Here is a 19,428-nt window from a genome sequence, read left to right on the forward strand (position 1 = left end):
CCACATCACCCTCGCAAGAAGCAACACTGTTCCACGGTCCTAAGTGTCTCTTCTGGCTTATATATTATCTACATGGTCTGCCTGAACAGCTGTGTATTTAACAATTGTAGATGCTATCGGTTGACTTTCTTCTACAATAGTTAAGAATTTAGCTTTTTTTTTTTTTTTTTGATGTTTATTTATTTCGAAAGAGAGAAAGAGCGCAAGCGGGATAGGGGCAGAGAGAGAGAGAGAGAGAGAGAGAGAGAGAGAATCCCAAGTAGGCTCCGAGTTGTTAGCGCGGAGCCCAATGCAGGGTTCGAACTCACGAACCATGAGATCGTGACCTGAGCCGAGATCAAGAGTTGGAAGCTTTACCAACTGAGACACCCGGGCGCCCCAAGAATTGAGATTTCTTATACTTTCCCCACACAACACCACATCCTTCACTTCCCTCAATCTATCACAATTCTTGTTTAAATGACTAGCCAAGTTTATATGATTATGACTATGTAATTACTGGTTACTGCTAAGCAAAGTAGTATTTTTTTAATTTATTCTAAGGGAGGAGGGGCAGAAAGAAAGGGAGAGAGAATCCCAAGCAGGCTCTGTTCTGTCAGCACAGAGCCAGACTTGGGGCTCAAACTCATGAACCTGAGCCAAAATCAAGAGTCAGATGCTCAACCAACTGAGCCACCCAGGCGCCCCAGCAAAGCAGTATATTATTGTTAGTCTTTTAATTCTTTCCCCAAAGTTAATAACCACTTCAGTATCTCATTGTTTGAGATTTCTGCATTTCTAATGCTATGTTTATCCAAGTGTTCTAACAGTTCTTGAAAATACCTACCAATGATTTTTCCAAACAGTCCAACCCATCTAAACTCTGCTGGTTCCCTATTCCCTGTGAAGATTGCCCTCTCACAGCTTTCTGTTCTCTGGCTACAAACTAGGCCAGTGATCTTATGGCCTGGAACTCCGGGGCCTTTTCCTCATCACTCTCTGGAGTTGGGTTCTTGGTTTCCTAGATCGTATACTGTCTTCCTTTTTCTCGGTTTATCTCTCATCACAGTGGAGGACAACCTCCCATAGCTTCCAGAGAAAGTGTTCACAGGAGGAATTTTTCAAGACCTTATATATTCTACTCTACTATTTAACATGAGTATAATTGGATTTTATATAATTTTACCATGAGAATCATATTCCATTAAAAAGTTAGACATTCATGGTCAATTGATTTTCATCAAAGGTGCCAAGACCCTTAAATGTGAAAAGAGTTGTGTTTTCAACAAGTGCTAGGACCAAGGGCATATGCACAAGCAGAATAATAAACTTGGACACTTAACTCATACCATACACATAAACTCAAAATGAATCAAAGACCTAAATATAAGAGCTAAAACTCTTAAACTCTTAGGAGAAAAAATAGGTATGAATCTCCATGACCTTGGGTTAGGCAATGGTTTCATTTGCCCACACAACCAAAAACCAAATAGTTCCATGAAGTAAATGGAACTTCATGAAAATTTTAAGAAGTTTTTAAAAGTTTTTTTTTTTTAAGTTTATTCATTTACTTTGAGAGAGAGCTGGCGTAGGGGTAGAGAGAAAGAAAGAGAGAATCACAAGCAGGCTCCACACTACCAGCACAGAGCCTGATGTGGGGCTTGAACTCATGAATCATGAGATCATGACTTCAGCTGAAATCTAGAGTCTAATGCTTAACCGACTGAGCCACCCAGGCACCCCAAAAACTCTAGTGTTTTTAAGGACACTATCAACAAAGTGAAAGATAACACATAGAATGGGAGAAAATATTTGCAAATGTACCTAGAAAACATAAAGAATGCTTACAATTCAATCATGAAAAGACAAATTACCCAATTAAAAATGGGTAAATGATTTGAATAGACATTTCTCCAAAGAAGATACACAAATGGCCAATAAGCAGATGACGAAAAGCTCAACATCATTAGCTATCAGGGAAATCAAATCAAAACTACAATGAGATATTGCTTCACACCCACTAGGATGGCTATACCCCCCTAAATAAATAAATAAATAAATAAATAAATATAATAGTAATATAATAATAATAGCAAGTGTTGGCAAAGATGCATTAGAAACTAGAGTCTTCAGGGTGCCTGGGTGGCTCAGCCGGTTTATCATCCCACTTCAGCTCAGGTCATGATCTCATAGTCCATGAGTCTGAGCCCTGCATCAGGTTCTGTGCTGACGGCTTGGAGCCCTGAGCCTGCTTCAGATTCTGTGTCTCCCCCTCTTTCTGCCCTTCCCCCGCTCACACTCTGTCTCTCTCTCTCTCAAAATAATAAATAAACATTAAAAAATTTAAAAAACAGACTTCAAGATGTATTACAAAGCTGCAATCATCAAGACGGTATGGTACTGGCACAAAAACAGACAGATCAATGGAAGAGGATAGAGAACCCAGAAATGGACCCACATATGGCCAACTGATCTTTGACAAAGCAGGAAAGAACATCCAATGGAATAAGAAGTCTCTTCAGCAAATGGTGCTGGGAAAAATGGACAGCGACAATCAGAAAAATGAACCTCGACCACTTTCTTACACTATACAGAAAAATAAACTCAAAATGGATGAAAGACCTAAACATAAGACAGGAAGCCATCAAAATCCTCGAGGAGAAAGCAGGCAAAAACCTCTTTGACCTTGGCCGCAGCAACTTCTTACTCAACATGTCTCCAGAAGTGAGGGAAACAAAAGCAAAAATGAACTTTTGGGACCTCATCAAAATAAAAACCTTCTGCACAGCAAAGGAAACAATCATCAAAACTAAAAGGCAACCGACAGAATGGGAGAAGATATTTGCAAACGACATATCAGATAAAGCATTAGTATCCAAAATCTATAAAGAACTTACCAAACTCAAAACCCAAAAAACAATCCCGTGAAGAAATGGGCAAAAGACATGAATAGACACTTCTCCAAAAGACATCCAGATGGCTAACAGACACATGAAAAAATGCTCAACATCACTCATCATCAAGGAAATACAAATCAAAACCACATCGAGACACCACCTCACACCCGTCAGAATGGCTAACATTCACAACTCAGGCAACAACAGATGTTGGCGAGGATGCGGAGAAAGACAATCTCTTTTGCACTGCTGGTGGGAATGCAAGCTGGTGCAACCACTCTGGAAAACAGGATGGAGGTTCCTCAAAAAACTAAAAATAGAACTACCCTACGACCCAGCAATTGCACTACTAGGCATTCATCTAAGGGATACAGGTGTGCTGTTTCGAAGGGACACATGTACCCCCATGTTTATAGCAGCACTATTGATAATAGCCGAAGTATGGAAAGAGCCCAAATGTCCATTGATGGATGAATGGATAAAGAATAGATATATATATGATTATGGAGTATTACTCGGCAAACAAAAAGAATGAAATCTTGCCATGTGCAACTCCATGGATGGAAATAGAGGGTATTGTGTTATGCTAAATTAGTCTGTCAGAGAAAGACAAATATCATATGACTTCACTCATATGAGGAATTTAAGATACAAAACAGATGAACAGAAGGGAAGGGAAGCAAAAAGAATATAAAAACAGAGAGGGGGACAAAACCTAAGAGACTCTTAACTATAGAGAACAAACAGGATTGCTGGAGGGGTTGTGGGGGGGGGGGGCGGATGGGCTAAATGGGTCAGGGGCATTAAGGAATTTCTTTAAAAAAGAAATTAGAGTCCTCATACACTGCTGGTGGGAAGGAAAAATGGTACAGCTGCTGTGGAAAACAGCTGGGCATTTCTTGAATAAGTTAAAGCAGAATTACCCTATGACCCAGCAATTCTAATCCTAGGTATGTACCCAAGAGAATTAAAACATATGTCAAAGCAAAAACATATACATTACTGTTCAAACAACACTATTCGTAAGAGCCAACAAGTGGAAACAACCCAAATATCCACAAACTAATAAGTGGACAAATAAAGTAGGGCATATCCATACACTGGTATGTTATTCAGTCATAAAAAGGAATGAAGTAGTGGGGCTCCCGGGGGACTCAGTCAGTTAGGCCCGTGACTCTCAATTTCGGCTCAAGTCATGATCTCACAGTTCAGGAGTTCGAGCCTCGCATCGGGCTCTGTGCTGACGGCATAGAGCCTGCTTGCGATTCCCTGTCTTCGTCTCTCTCTGCCCCTCCCCCACTCACGCTCTCTTTCTCAAAAATAAATAAACATTTTTAAAAATGAAATTACAATTTAAAAAAGGAACAAAGTACCAGTACATGCTACAATGTGGATGAACCTACAAAACATTATGCTGAGAGAAAGAAGCCAGACAAAAAAGGTCACGGATCATGTGATGCCGTTTACAGGAAACGTTCAGAATAAGCAAATCGGTACAGGCAGAAAGCAGTTAGTGTTTGCCAGGGGCCGGAGGGAGGGGGACAGGGAAAATGGGAGTAACTGCTAAAGAGTGGACTTTGTTTTGGGGGTGATAAAAATGTTCTGGAAGCAAACGGTTGTGATGTTTGCACATCTCCGTGAACATGCTAAAAATCGTTGACTGGTGCAACTTTAAATGGGTAAATTTTACGGCATGCGAGTTACAGGTCATCGAAACTGTCTCCGGAAATGTAATACAATATGATACGGTACAGTACAGTGCAACGTAATACAGTGCAGTGCAGTACAATGCAACACGGCAAGTACAATATAATGCAATACGGCACAGGACGATACAGGGCAATACAACACAGTGCAGCACAATGCGATGCAATATGGTACGGTGTACGATACGTTGCAGTACAGTGTGCTACAATACAATACGGTATAGTGCGGTACAACACAAAACAAAACAATACAGTATAATACGACACAACACAGCACAGCACAGTACAATACAGCACAGTACGGTGCAGCACGCTACAATGCGATAGAGTATAGTACAGTGCGGTGCGATACAGTATAGTGCAATAAATACAGTATAACACAAAGCAGTGTAGCAGTGCAGCACAGTACAACACCGTACAGTACAGTGCAGTACGATACAGTGCAACACAATGCGGTGCAGTCCAATATGATACAGCACACTATAATACAATACGGTATAGCACAGTACGGTATGGTGCAGCACAACACAATACAGTTCCGTACAATACAATGCAAAACAATACGGTATAATACGACACAACAGCATGGCACAGTATGATACAATAATACAGCATAGTGCGGTGCAGTATAGTACAATACGATACAATACAGTGCGGTGCAATACAATACACCACAATGCGGTATAATACAACACGGCACGGTACGATACAATATAATACGATACAATACAGCACAATACAGTGCAGTGCAATGTGATACGATACAATACAGTATACCACAGTGCAGTACAGCACAACAGAATGCAATGTGGTACGGTGCAGTATAGTACAGTGCAATACAATGTGACACAATACGCTACAGTATAGCACACTACAATACAGGACAGCACGGCACAATACAATACAGTGCGGTACAGTACGGTGCAGTATAGTGCAGTGCGCTACCGTACGGTGCAACGCAGTACAATACAACACAGTACAGTACAATACAATGCAACATAGTATAGTGCACTACGATACAATACAATATAGTGCAGCACAGTACAGCACGATGCGGTATGGGACAGTAAATATAATACAGCGCAACACAATACAATATGGTACGGTACAGCACGGTACAATATGATACAGTGCAGTGCAGTGCAGGACAGTGTGATGCAATACAGTGTGGTACGATGCAATGCGATACAATATAGTACAGTACAGCGTAATGCAATACAGTGCAGTGCAACAGAGTGTGGTGTGGTACAATCCAGTACAGTACAATACAATACGATACAACACAACACGGGCACATACGGTTAAATGTGATGATTCAACTACACTTCTCCTCTCCCCTTCCTCCCCCAAATGCCATAAACATGAAACTAAGAGGTTAAAAAAGACATTAACTATCTACCCTTCAAAAAGAGATCAGAAAACCACTGGGACCATTTGAGTTTTCACTGAAAGACAGAGGAAAGACTAACCTGAAGGGTTAGATTTGAAGGGATAAAATTCAAAATTAAAAAAAAAAATTAAAGCTGTTTCTGTAATTACAAATACACATACACACACAGATGGATAAACAGAATAGGAGAGGAAATGGCCAAAGAGAAGGTTTAAGAAAAATTGTGAAGACAAGGGCACCTGGGTGGCTCAGTCAGTTAAGCGTCCCACTCTTGATTTCGGGTCACGATCTCACAGTCCATGAGATGGAGTCCCACGGCCGAGCCGGGTATTGAGCCCCACATCGAGCCCTGCATCGGGCTCCACGCTGACAGCTCAGAACCTGCTTGGGATTCTCTCTCTCCCTTTCTCTCTGCCCCTCCCGTATGCTCGCGCACTGCTCCCTCTCTCGCAAAATAAACAAATAAACTTAAAAAAACTGTAAAGGTAGACTTTGGCCGGAGGAGAGGTACCTGACCTGGGGGCATGGAGGGCACTACAGCTGGAGCATCTGCAGAGGGGTCAAAGCAGAAGGTAAACTGTTCACCCTGTAGGATGTGGAGAGACTCAGGATATGGAGGCATGGAATACAGTGGAAAACAAGGATGAAGCACAGGGTTCAAACTAGTAAAGGACATTTAAGTGTCAGAATATAAATAGTGGAACCCGTAGGTCCCTTTCCCCAACTTCACAGCCTGGCCACACTATCCTTAGCCAATCTCCGCATCCAAGAAACCTGAAATTGATTTTCTGGTGACAAACAAGAAAAGCCACAGACTTGGTGTGCCTGGGTGGCTCAGTGGGTTGAGCATCTGGCTCTTGATTTCAGGTTCAGGTCATGATCTCATGGTTCCTGAGAGCAAGCCCCGAATCGGGCTCTTCACTGACAGCACGGAGCCACCTTGGGTTTTTCTGTCTCCCTCTCTCTCTCTGTCCTTCCCCTGTGCATGCTCTTTCTCTCTCAAAAATAAATAAATAAACATTTTTAAAAACCAATACCAATTTATTCTGGAAGAAAGAGAAAGAGAAAAAGAGAGAGGGGGGGGAGGGAGGGAGGAAAGGAGGAAGGAAGGAAGGAAGGAAGGAAGGAAGGAAGGAAGAAAAGCAAAGCCAAGGAACAGACTTGAATAACAGCCCAAAGAAAGCTGGATCCCAGGCTTCAAAATGGAGGAAGGTGGGTAGGTGGACTAATTAGGACACACGGTCTCCTTTTTTCCCATTCTTCTCCCAGAATATCAGCACCCAGATATTTCTCCATCCCACCTTCTACCCCTAGGTGAGAGATTAGAAGTCTCTGGGAAAAAAGGAATGGGTCCAGATTAAAGATCCCAAGATCCTAACATTTGAAGCTCATATATAAGCTCATGGCCATCAGACATCTGAAGAAAAGTCCTAATGCTAAAGAGAGAGACCACCACAAATAGTAGAATCAAAGGGATTCTGAGGACCCAGACAATGAAGGCAGCAGAAGAAAACTTTAAAACATTACAACTGATAGCCTCATTAGAGATAAGAGAAGGTATTCTACTCATACCAAAAGTTTAGGATACTATATAGAAAAAGAATATTCTAGGACAAGAAAGTCTCTTAAAAATTAAAAATATGATAGCTGAAATAGAAGAGTTGGAAGACAAAGCTAGAAAACTTCCCCAGAAGGTAAAAAACAAAAAGATAGGAAGGAAGGAAAAACATACCAAAGAGATGGAAAATAAGAGGAAGAGATTATAAGAAGTTTAGGGGATCTTTCCAGGTTGAACATGGAACTAACAGAATAATAATAGCAAATGTTGTGCTGATTACTGCCAGAGGTGCTTTATATGGACTAACTCATTTAATCCTCTCAACAGCCCTATGAGGTGGATGATATTATTATCCACATTTTACTGATTTGGTGGGTGGGGGGTGCAGGGGGACACAGAAAGGCTAAGCAACTTGTACAAGGTGACATAGCTAGTTCGTACGTGGTAAATTCAGGATCCAAAACCTAGGCAGCCTGGCTTCAAAAACATTGCACTTGAACATTAATCATACTACCGCTCAGAGAACTTCTCAAAAGAAAGGGTAGAGAAAATAAAAGGGAGGAAATCATCAAAGAAATCACGGAGAGCATTCCCCATAATTGAAAGATCTCATTCTCCATATTAAAAGGACCCACCAAGTGCTGTCCATCACAAAGAATGAATGAAAAAACACGTGAAGGCACATGAATGTGGAATTTCAGAACCTTGAAGATAAAGAGATAATTCCAAAAACTTGCAAAGAAAAAGCAAGTCGCTTTCAAACGGATCGAAATGAGAATGTATTGACAGTAAGCAATGACTAATTTTTTATTGCAATTTCATTCAGCTATAATTCACATGCTGTAAAATTCACCTATTTAAAGTATACAATTCAGTTATGTTTTTAATATATTCACAGTGTTGTGCAATACTCACAACCATCCACTGAGAACATTATTGTAACGCTCAAAATAAATCTGGTACCTTTCAGCCATTACTCTCCAATACCCCTATCCCCGCCAGCCCTTGGCAACCTTCAATTTACTTTCTGCCTCTACTGATCTGCGTACTATGGATATTTCATATATAAGGGAGTTATTCAACATGGGGCCTTTGGTGAATGGCTTCTTTTACTTAGCATAGTATTTTCAAGGTTCATCCACATCATTCCCTCTTATGACTAATATTCCATTGTATAGATTTATCACATTTATTTATCTGTTCTTTAGTTAGTAGACATTTGTGCTGTTTCCACTTTTTGGCTGTTATGAACATTTTTGTACCCTATACCACTTTTACAATCTAAAAAAAGTTTCTTAAAGTAAGAATTACAGAGGAAAAATTACATTAGAAACATTACTTCAGCATCCACTCATGATGAATAACGTGAAACATTCCCGTGGTTCCAAAAAACCAGAGCCGCATAAAAAGATACATTGTGACGTGTGTCACTCTCTTCCATCCTTAACACCTCATTTCCATCCCATTTCTTTCCACTCTGTTCCCACATAACCCTCCAGGTGACCAATCTCCTTCGTTTCTGGTCTATTCTTCCTGTTTTCCTTTTTTATAAATGAACACAAACATGTATTTTCTTATATCCTCTTTATAATATAAGGGTAGCATATAATAGATATTCTATTGAACTTTCTTTTCACTTAATAATATATCTTTGAGGGGAGCCTAGGTGGCTCAGTTGGTTAAGCGTCTGACTCTTGATTTCGACTCAGGTCACGATCTCACAGTTGGTGAGACTGAGCCCCACGTTGGGCTCTGTGTTGACAGTGCAAAGCCTGCTTAGGACTGTCTCCCTCTCTCTGCCCCTCCCCAGCTCACATTCTCTCTCTCTCTCTCTCTCTCTCTCTCTCTCTGTCTCAAAATAAATAAACATTTAAAAATAATAATATATATTTGAGGGGCACCTCGTGGCTCAGTCAGTTAAGCATCTAACTCTTGATCTCCACTCAGGTTATGGTCTCATGGTTCGTGGGTTTGAGCCCTGTGTTGGGCTCTGTGTTGACAGCATGGAGCCTGCTTGGGATTCTCTCTTTCTCCATCTCTCTCTGCCCCTCCCCTGCTCATGTCTTTGATATCAATTCATAGCAGTTCACACAGAACTTCTTCATTGTTTTTTACAGGCACATAGTATTCCACTTTGTGGATATAACTAGTTTATTCAACCACTCTTTATTTGCAAGAATATTCTTTTCATATGTTTATTAGTCATCTGTATTACTTCTTGAGTAACATATCTGTTCGTCTCTTTTGCCCATTTTATGACTGAATTCTTTTTCCATTGAGTTTTGAAAGTTCTTTATGTATTCTAGTATTAAGACCCGTGTTGATACGTGTTTTGCAAATATTTTCTCACAGTTTGTAACTTTCCTTTTATCCTCATAACAGGATTTTATGCAGTGCCAATGTTTTTTAATTTTTATGCAGTCCAAGTTATTAATGTTTTATTTTACAGAATGTTCTTTTGGTGTTATGTCTAAGACTCTTCACGTAGCCCCATTTTCCAAAGACACTCTTCTATGTTTTCTGTAAAAATGTTTATAGTTTTATGTTTACATTCATTTATTCTTTTTAAGATTTTTTAACATTTATTCATTTTTGAGAGACAGAAAAGAGACAGAGCATGAGTGGGGGAGGGGAAGAAAGGGAGACACAGAATCCGAAGCAGGCTCCGGGCTCTGAGCTATTGGCACAGAGCCCGACGCGGGGCTCGAACTCACAGACTGCGAGATGATGACCTGAGCTGAATGAAGTTGGACACTTAACTGACTGAGCCACCCAGGCGCCTGCCTATGTTTACATTTAAACACACGATCCATTTTGAATTAGATTTTGTATATGGTGTGAGCTTCATATGGAGGCTCATGTCTTATTCCCTATGGTTGCCCAACAGTGCCCGTGCCATTTGATGAAATGAATGTCCTTCCTTCATTGAATTGATTTTGGTCCTTTATCAAAAATCAATTAGACTAGACAATGATTTATTTGATATGGCACCAAAACTGCAACAAAGAAAAGAAAAATACATAAGTTGGACTTCATTGAGATTAAAAATTTTGTGCTTCAAAGGACTCCATCAAGAAAGTAAAAAGTTCACAGAATGGAAGAAAATATTTGAAGACCATATACCTGATAAGGGAGATAAGGGACTTGTATCCAGAGCATACAAAGAACTCAGTAAGAAAAAGACAACCCAACTGAAAAATGAGCAAAGGATTTGAGTAGACCTTTCTCCAAAGAAGATATACAAATGGGGGTGCCTGGGTGGCTCAGTCAGTTGAGCGCGGGACTTCAGCTCAGGTCATGATCTCACGGTTCGTGGGTTCGATCCCGCGTCGGGCTCTGTGCTGACAGCTCTGAGCCTGGAGCCTGCTTTGGATTCTGTGTCTCCTTCTCTCTCTGTTCCTCCCCCACTCATACTCTGTTTCTCTCTGTCTCTCAAAAATAAATAAACATAAAAAAAATTTTTTAAAGAAGATATACAAATGACCAATAAGCACATTAAAAAAAAAAAAAACCCTCAATTTCATTAGTCATTAGGGAAATGGAAATGAAAACCCCGATGAGAGAACAGTTAATACCTCCTAGAATGCCTATAACCAAAAAGATGTTGCCTTTCTGGTTCTCCAGGGACCCAGCTGGGGAAGAAAGCGTAGACTCCTCCACCGGGGCTCGAGGAGCTGAGAACCATCCTCACCCTTGCAGGGAAGGAAGCTTCCGAAAGCTGTACACCACCAGAATGTACAGCATCAACTGAGGATGCGCTGGGGGCCAGGAAAGAGTGCCTCCAACACAAGAGCTAGACGGCGCGCATGGGGGAAGGGCGGAGAGACAGAGACACAGGGAGAGAGAATCCCAAGCGGGCTCCACGCTGTCAGCCCGGAGCCCAATACGGGGCTCCATCTCACAACTCCGAGATCAGGAATCCAACGCTTAGCTGGCCAAGCCACCCAGGGGCCCCTACGTTTTAAATAAACATACTAAGCCAGGGTCTTTTTTTTCATAGCTCTCCCTATTCACCTACATAAAGGTCATTGTGCTTGTCATGCGTCTTCAGAATGGACTCTAGACCATGTACTTAAAACCTTCTTAACTATTTTAAATTCATAAAATACAGCCCATCGCTAAATATTCATCACGAATTCACTCGGCTATGTATGAAAACCACCCATCTATTTGTTACAATACTTGGGGGTCTCCGCCTGATTCCAGAAGGTATTTGGAAACGCTAAATATGAATTCCAATAATTTGGTCTGACTGGGATGGGCAGCTGAACAGAAAAATGACCTACAGACTTGTGTGGACCTCTTTTCTTCCAAGGTGCTTAAAAAATTACAACCCCTAATAAGAGCAATTTCAGCATTCCATTCTCGAAAGGCTAAGGGACAACATTACATTTGAAAAGAGAACTGTGTTAAAGCTACGTTTGAATAGCAAATACAAGTGACCCTGGACAGCTGACCACTCCCGCCCCGTCAAAAATCAATGTATGATCTTTGACTCCACAGCAGCTTTAACTACAAATCCCCTACTGTTGACCGGAAGCCTTACCCGTAACATTAGCAGTTGAGTGACACATATTTTGTACGTTTTATGCGTTATACACTGTATTATCACAATAAAGTAAGCTATTCAAAATTTAAAAAAAAAGATGGACAATAACAAGTGTTGGCGAGGATGTGGAGAAACAAACACTCATACACTGCCGTTGGAAAGATAAATGCTATATAGGTGCTTTGGAAAACAGTTTGACAGTTCCTCAAAAAAGTCAGAGTTCCCATATGATGCAAGAATTCCACTCCTATACATATACCCTAGAGAATTCAAAATATAGGTGTCCACACAAAAACTTGCACACAAATGCACATAGCAGCATCGTCCATAATAGCCCCAAGTGGAAACAATGCAAATGCCCATCAACTGATAAAGGGATAAACAAAATGGAATACAGTGGAGTATTATTCAGCCATAAAAAGGAATGAAGTACTAATACAGGCTACAACATGGGTGAGCCTTGAAAACCTAATGCAAAGTGAAAGAAGCTAGACACAGAAGACACATACTGTAGGATTCCATTTATATGAAATGTCCAGAAGAAGCAAATCCCTAGAGACAGAATATAAATTAACCATTGCCAGAATCTGGGTGATGGGGGAAGGAGGGTATGAAGAGTAACTGCTAATGAGTACCAGGATTTCTTTGTAAGGTGATGAAAATGTTCTGGAATTAGATCATGGTAATGGTTGCACAACTCTGTAAATATACTAAAAACCACTGAATTTTAATTTTTTAAATTGACATCCAAATTAGTTAGCATCTAGTTCAACAATGATTTCAGGAGTAGATTCCTTAATGCCCCTGACCCATTTAGCCCACCCCCCTCCCACAACCCCTTCAGTAACCTTACGTTACTCTTATGTTTTGTCCCCCTCCCTGTTTTTATATTATTTTTGCTTCCCTTCCCTTATATGTTCATCTGTTCTGTGTCTTAAAGTCCCCATATGAGTGAAGTCATATGATATTTGTCTCTCTCTGACTGACTTATTTCACTTAGCATAATACCCTCTAGTTCTATCCACGTAGTTGCAAATGACAAAATTTCATTCTTTTTGATTGCCGAGTAATACTCCATTGTGTGTATGTATATGTGTGTGTGTGTATATATGTGTGTGTATCTACACATATACATATACATACACACCACATCTTCTTTATCCATTCATCGATCAATGGACATTTGGGCTCTTTCCATACTTTGGCTATCGTCGATAGTGCTGCTATAAACATGGGAGTGCATGCGTCCCTTCGAAACAGCACACCTGTATCCCGTGGATAAATGCCTAGTAGGGCAATTGCTGGGTCGTAGGGTAGTTCTATTTTTAGTTTTTTGAGGAACCTCCATACTGTTTTCCAGAGTGGCTGCACCAGCTTGCTCTCCCACCAACAATGCAAAAGGGATCCTCTTTCTCCGCATCCTCGCCAACATCTGTTGTTGCCCGAGTTGTGAATGTTAGCCATTCTGACAGGTGTAAGGTGGTATCTCATTGTAGTTTTGATTTGTATTTCCCTGATGACGAGTGGTGTTGGGCATTTTTTCATGTGTCAGTTGGCCATATGGATGTCTTCTTTGGAGAAGTGTCTATTCATGTCTTTTGCCCATTTCTTCACTGGATTATTTGTTGTCTGGGTGTTGAGTTTGATAAGTTCTTTTACAGATTTTGGATACTAACGCTTTATCTGGTATGTCGTTTGCAAATATCTTCTCCCATTCTGTTGGTTGCCTTTTAGTTTTGATGATTGTTTCCTTCGCTGTGCAGAAGGTTTTTATTTTGATGAGGTCCCAGTAGTTCATTTTTGCTTTTGTTTCCCTTGCCTCTGGAGGCGTGTTGAGTAAGAAGTTGCTGCGGCCGAGGTCAAAGAGGTTTTTGCCTGCTTTCTCCTTGAGGATTTTGATGGCTTCCTGTCTTACAGTTGAGGTCTTTCATCCATTTTGAGTTTATTTTTGTGTATGGTGTAAGAAAGTGGTCCAGGTTCATTCTTCTGCGTGTCGCTGTCCAGTTTTCCCAGCACCACTTGCTGAAGAGACTTTCTTTATTCCATTGGATATTCCTCCCTGCTTTGTCAAAGATTAGTTGGCCATATGTTTGTGGGTCCATTTCTGGGTTCTCTATTCTGTTCCCTTGATCTAAGTGTCTGTTCTTGTGCCAGTACCATACTATCTTGATGATTACAGCTTTGTAGTATAGCTTGAAGTCTGGGATTGTGATGCCTCCTGCTTTGAAAAAACACTGAATTTTAAATAAACATAAAAAATCTATTGGGAATATTTCTGTCGCACCATTTCTGGGATTTTCTATTCTATTACATTGACCTATGTATCTATTCCTAAGTCAATACCACACTGTCTTGCTTACTGTACCTATATAGTGCATCTTAAAAATAGGAATAGTGGGGGCGCCTGGGTGGCTCACTGGGTTAAGCATCTGACTTCAGCTCAGGTCATTATCTTGCAGTCCGTAAGTTTGAGCCCTGCATCAGTCTGTGCTGACAGCTCAGAGCCTGGAACCTGATTCAGATTCTGTGTCCTCCTCCCACTCTCTGCCCCTGTCCCCCTCACATTCTGTCTCTCTCTCAAAAATAAATATTAAAAATTTTTTTAAAAATAGGAATAGTGAATCCTCCCACTTTATTTTTTAGCCACTCTACTTCTCTTCCCTTTTCATAAAGTTTTAAAACTAAGCTTGATTATTTTTCAACAACATACAAAATATATTGTTGGGGTTTTGATAGGAATTACATTATACCTATGGATCAATTTGAGAGGAATTGATATTTCTACTATGTTGAGTCTTCTAATCCATGAACACATTATATCTCTCCATTTATTTAGTTGATTTTTTCATTTGTGTTTTAAAATTTTCAGCATATACCATACAGAATCTGTAATTGTTTTATTAGATTTATATCTAACTGTTCCAATATTTTGTAATGATCGAAAATGGTCTATATTTTGAATTTTTGTTTCCACAAGTTCTTTGCTGTATATAGGAATATGATCGACTTGTGTGTTTTGATCTTGTACACTGTGACCTTGCTGAACTCGCTCAATAATTCTATAAACTTTCTTTAAAAATCTTGGGGCGCCTGGGTGGCGCAGTCGGTTAAGCATCCGACTTCAGCCAGGTCACGATCTCGCGGTCCGTGAGTTCGAGCCCCGCGTCAGGCTCTGGGCTAATGGCTCGGAGCCTGGAGCCTGTTTCCGATTCTGTGTCTCCCTCTCTCTCTGCCCCTCCCCCGTTCATGCTCTGTCTCTCTCTGTCCCAAAAATAAATTAAAAACGTTGAAAAAAAAATTAAAAAAAAAAATCTTCACTTGTTAGAAAGTGTATGTATTTATTTACTTAAGTAATCTCTACACCTAACGCGTGGCTCAAACTCATGGCCCCGGGATCAAGAGTCTCATGCTCTTCTGAGCCAGCCAGGTGCCCCTTCAAACTTTTTATAGATTCCTTTTTTATACAGATTATCAATCATGTAATCTAAAAACAGGGATAGTTTTATTTATTCCTTTCCAATATATATGCTTTTTATTTCCTTTTCTTGCCTTACTGAGCTGGCTAGGACTTCTGCTACTATGATGAATAAAAGCAGGGGAAGCAGACATCCTTGTCTTGTTCCTGATCTTGGGGAACTTTTGGTATTAAGTATCATAACTGCAAAATTTTTATAGATACTCCTTTATCAAGTTGAGAAAGTTCTTCTCTAATTTTCTAGGTTTTTTTATTCGTGAATGGGTGTCACATTTTGTCACGTGCATCTTCTGCAACAATTGATATGATCATGCGATTTTTCTCCTTTAGCCTGTCATAGGGAATTGCTTTGATTTTCCAATATTGACCCAGACTTGCATTCCTGGAATAAACCCCACTTCATCATGATGTATAATTCTTTTTTTATGTAAGAATTGCAGGGACGTCTGGGTGGTTCAGTCAGTTAAGCGTCCGACTTTGGCTCAGGTCATGATCTCGTGGTTTGAGCCCCATGTCAGGCTCTGTGCTGACAGCTCAGAGCCTGGAGACTGCTTCAGATCTGTGTCTCTTGTCTCTCTCTGCCCTCCCCTACTCGTGCTCTGTCTCTCTCTTTCTCTCAAGAATAAGTAAACATTAAAATAATATTTTTTTTAAGAATTGCAAAGATTTGTTGAGAAAATTTGCGTGTAAGATCATGAAATATACTGGTCTGTGTTTTTCCCTTTTTTGTACTGCCTTTGTCTGGTTTTGTTATTAGGGTAATATTGGCTTCACACAATGAGTTGGTGGATGTACTGTCCTCTGCTATTTTCTGAAAAAGACTGTGCAGAATTAATACTAATTTTTCTCAAGTGTTTGGGAGAATTCTCCAGTGAAATGATTAGGGTCAGATTTCTTTATGAAAGCTTTTAAATTACAAATTCAATTTTTAAAATAATTATAGGACTATTCATATTTTCTCTTTTGTATTGTGTGAGTTTAGGTAGCTTGTGTTTCTCAAGGAATTGGTCTGTTTCATCCATGTTTTTGAATTTATGTCGGTAGAGATGTTCGTAGTATTGCATTACTGTTCTTTAAGGCTGAAGGAGCGCTCGCTTCGGCAGCACATATACTAAAACTGGAATGATGCAGAGAAGATTAGCACGGCCCCTGTGCAAGGATGATACACAAATTCGTGAAGCTTCCATATTTATGTTAAGGGATAACAATATATTTGCTTTCATTACCATTATTTTATTTTTTTTCAACAACCGGTAAAATCAAATTTAATGCGTAATAAAATGATTTCATATGTTTTAAAAAAAATTTTAAAAATAAAGGCTGAAGGATCTGCAGTAATATCCCCTGTTTAATATCTGATATTGGTCATTTGTATCTTCTCTCTTTTTGTCTTTTTCAGTCTTGCTAGAGAGGATTGTCAATTTTATTGATAATTTCAAAGAACTAACTTTTTGTTTCATCGATGTTCTCTATTTTCTATTTTCAATTTCATTTCTTTCTGCTCTTTATTATTTCATTTCTTCTACTTGGGTTTATTTTATTCTTTCGTTTATTTGAGGTGGTCACTTAGATTGATTCGAGGTCCTTCCTCTTTCTGTTTTAAGCATTTAGTGCTATAAATTTTTCTCTCTTGGCAACAACTCTGTAGAGATATGCTAATCTTTTTATTGGTGTTCATCTGTTATACTGTGGTTTTTTTTCTGAGATTCCTACTTTAATGGCGCCCTCTTCTGTCAGCATAACAAAGTCCAGATACTTAATAAATTTGCGCTTCTGTTTGTGATACGAGAGAGTTCATGTGCTCTGATTTTGTGGTTCCCTGTCATCATGTTAGCTCTAAATTTTGCCCTTTGTCTTTCCCCCTTCACCACTCAATTGACAAAGAGTTCTCTGTCGCTTTTCACCTTTTTTTCTTTTCCAGAACCTATGTGTTCCAAGGACGTCCCCTTCAATCACATATGCTTGTTTCTTTCCTGTATTTATGCTCTGTTCCACCTAACCACTTGAAAACCTATAGGGTGAACTTGGTCTTTCTGGTGGTGGTTTTCATACAACTTTAGGCTTTTTTAGCTATCTTCCCTCTTCTTTTTTCCCCTCAGGTTTTCTCAACCAGCCTTGCTCACCACAAAACCTTGTAAGAGGGCAGGTGGAAGGGTGAGAAAACAACACACTGGGATTTGGTGTTCTCTCTCCTCTTACTACAGTTATGTTGAAGCTGAGATATTCTTTTTCTTCAAGTTATGGTGAGGGTATGGTTTGGGTAGTTTCATTTTTCTCTTCTTGTTGGTCTATATTGCTTTCGGATGAAATGGTGAAATACCGGGACATAGGCGGCTGCCATTGGTGTCTGTCACCCAGAAGTTCTCCATCATACGGAACTCTAATAATAGCTAGGTGTTCTTTGTGGTGACTATAAGTGTTTCTCAGTAGAAAGATATTTTAACCTGTGTAAAACTTGACAGCATACTAGGGAAGATGTGGGAAATAATGTCTAATTTCCCCAGGGCTAAAGTAATGTTTCTCTCTTTTATCCCGTTTTCAATCTCAGTGCTTTGTTTGGAATACAAATGCCTCCCATCTTTTCCCAACTACCGGAACCAAAGATGATTGGGAACCAAATATGAAACGCCAAGGTTCTAATACGTGATCATTTCCATTTTTATCTCTGGAATAGCAGGAATTCCAAGAGTAAACTGCAGTAGAGCCTGTCATCCTAGTTGAGAGTGTTTAGCCAGGTTAGAAGAGAGAAAATATCCAAGAGCTTGTTCAAAGATTCTTCTGTCTAGATCCCAATCTCTCATATTCCATGATTGCCTTTGGGGAGACCTTACTCGCTAAAGCTGTGACCGATAAAACTAGATTTCCTTGTGATACCTGTTTTTAAGACACCATGCTTTCAAAATAAATGTTCGTAAATAACATTTCTAATTAAGGTTTAGTAGCCAAGTTCTCTCACGCGCCTTTTCCAGAAAGTATGACGTTGGAATCAATACAGCAGAGCAGTTGGGGCATGTGATTCTCAGAGCCAGAATGCCTGGATGAATATCCAAGTTCGGCCATTTTATACACGTGGTCACCAAATTACTAAACACCTTGGTACCTCCTGTTTTCTCACCTAGAAAATGAAGGTAGTAGCAGTACCTACATCACGGTGTAGTTGGGGGGATTGAATGAGTTAATACATATAAGGCACGTAAAACACTGCACAACATAGAAGCTCATGTAAGTGCAAAAGTTAGTATATAACTTAGTTCTGCCAATATTTTGAATGGCCACATTAATCTTCTGTCATTGCATAAAAACTGGTCACAGTATCATAGCTGAAAACAACACCCACATATTATCTCGGCATTTCTGTAGGTCAGGGGTACGGGCACTGCTCATCTGGGTCCCCCGCCTCAGAGTTCCACACGAGGCTACCATGAAAGTGCTCACCTGAGCTTGGGTTCCCTTCTGACGGATGACCAGGAAAGGATTTGCTCCAAATTCGTGACTGTTAGCAAGATTAACTTCTCTGTCATTGTCCGTGGGACCGAGGGCCTAATGTGTAGCTAGGCTGTCGGCCACAGGTCATCCTAAGCTCCTTACTACATGGGACTCCTCAAACGTGGCAACTGGCTTCATCAAAGCCATCAAGGTAGAGAGTTGGCCAGAAAGACAGAGGTCACGGTCTCTGGTAACCTAATCACACAAGTGATCTCTCATCACCTGTGTCATTTTCTCTTCGTTAGAAGGAAATCACTGAAGCCAGCTCACACAGAAGGGGGAGTGCATACCTGGACACGGGGATCACCTCGAGGCCATCTTAGAGCCTGTCGAGCACACATCTTAAAAAGAAAGTGCGGTACTTTTTTTAAAGGTTTTATTTTTAAGT

At 40.2% G+C, this 19,428-nt stretch overlaps 1 non-coding gene across 1 annotated transcript; it reads left to right on the forward strand.

Annotated features, from left to right (window-relative positions):
* Positions 1-16,641: 16,641 nt before the first annotated feature.
* Positions 16,642-16,747, forward strand: LOC145714717 (U6 spliceosomal RNA). The gene has a single exon (XR_014136936.1). It is a non-coding gene; the product is annotated as a U6 spliceosomal RNA (small nuclear RNA).
* Positions 16,748-19,428: the final 2,681 nt, after the last annotated feature.

This window comes from Panthera onca, chromosome X (genome assembly GCF_046562875.1).
Source record: "Panthera onca isolate mPanOnc1 chromosome X, mPanOnc1 haplotype 2, whole genome shotgun sequence".
Lineage (NCBI taxonomy): Eukaryota > Metazoa > Chordata > Mammalia > Carnivora > Felidae > Panthera > Panthera onca.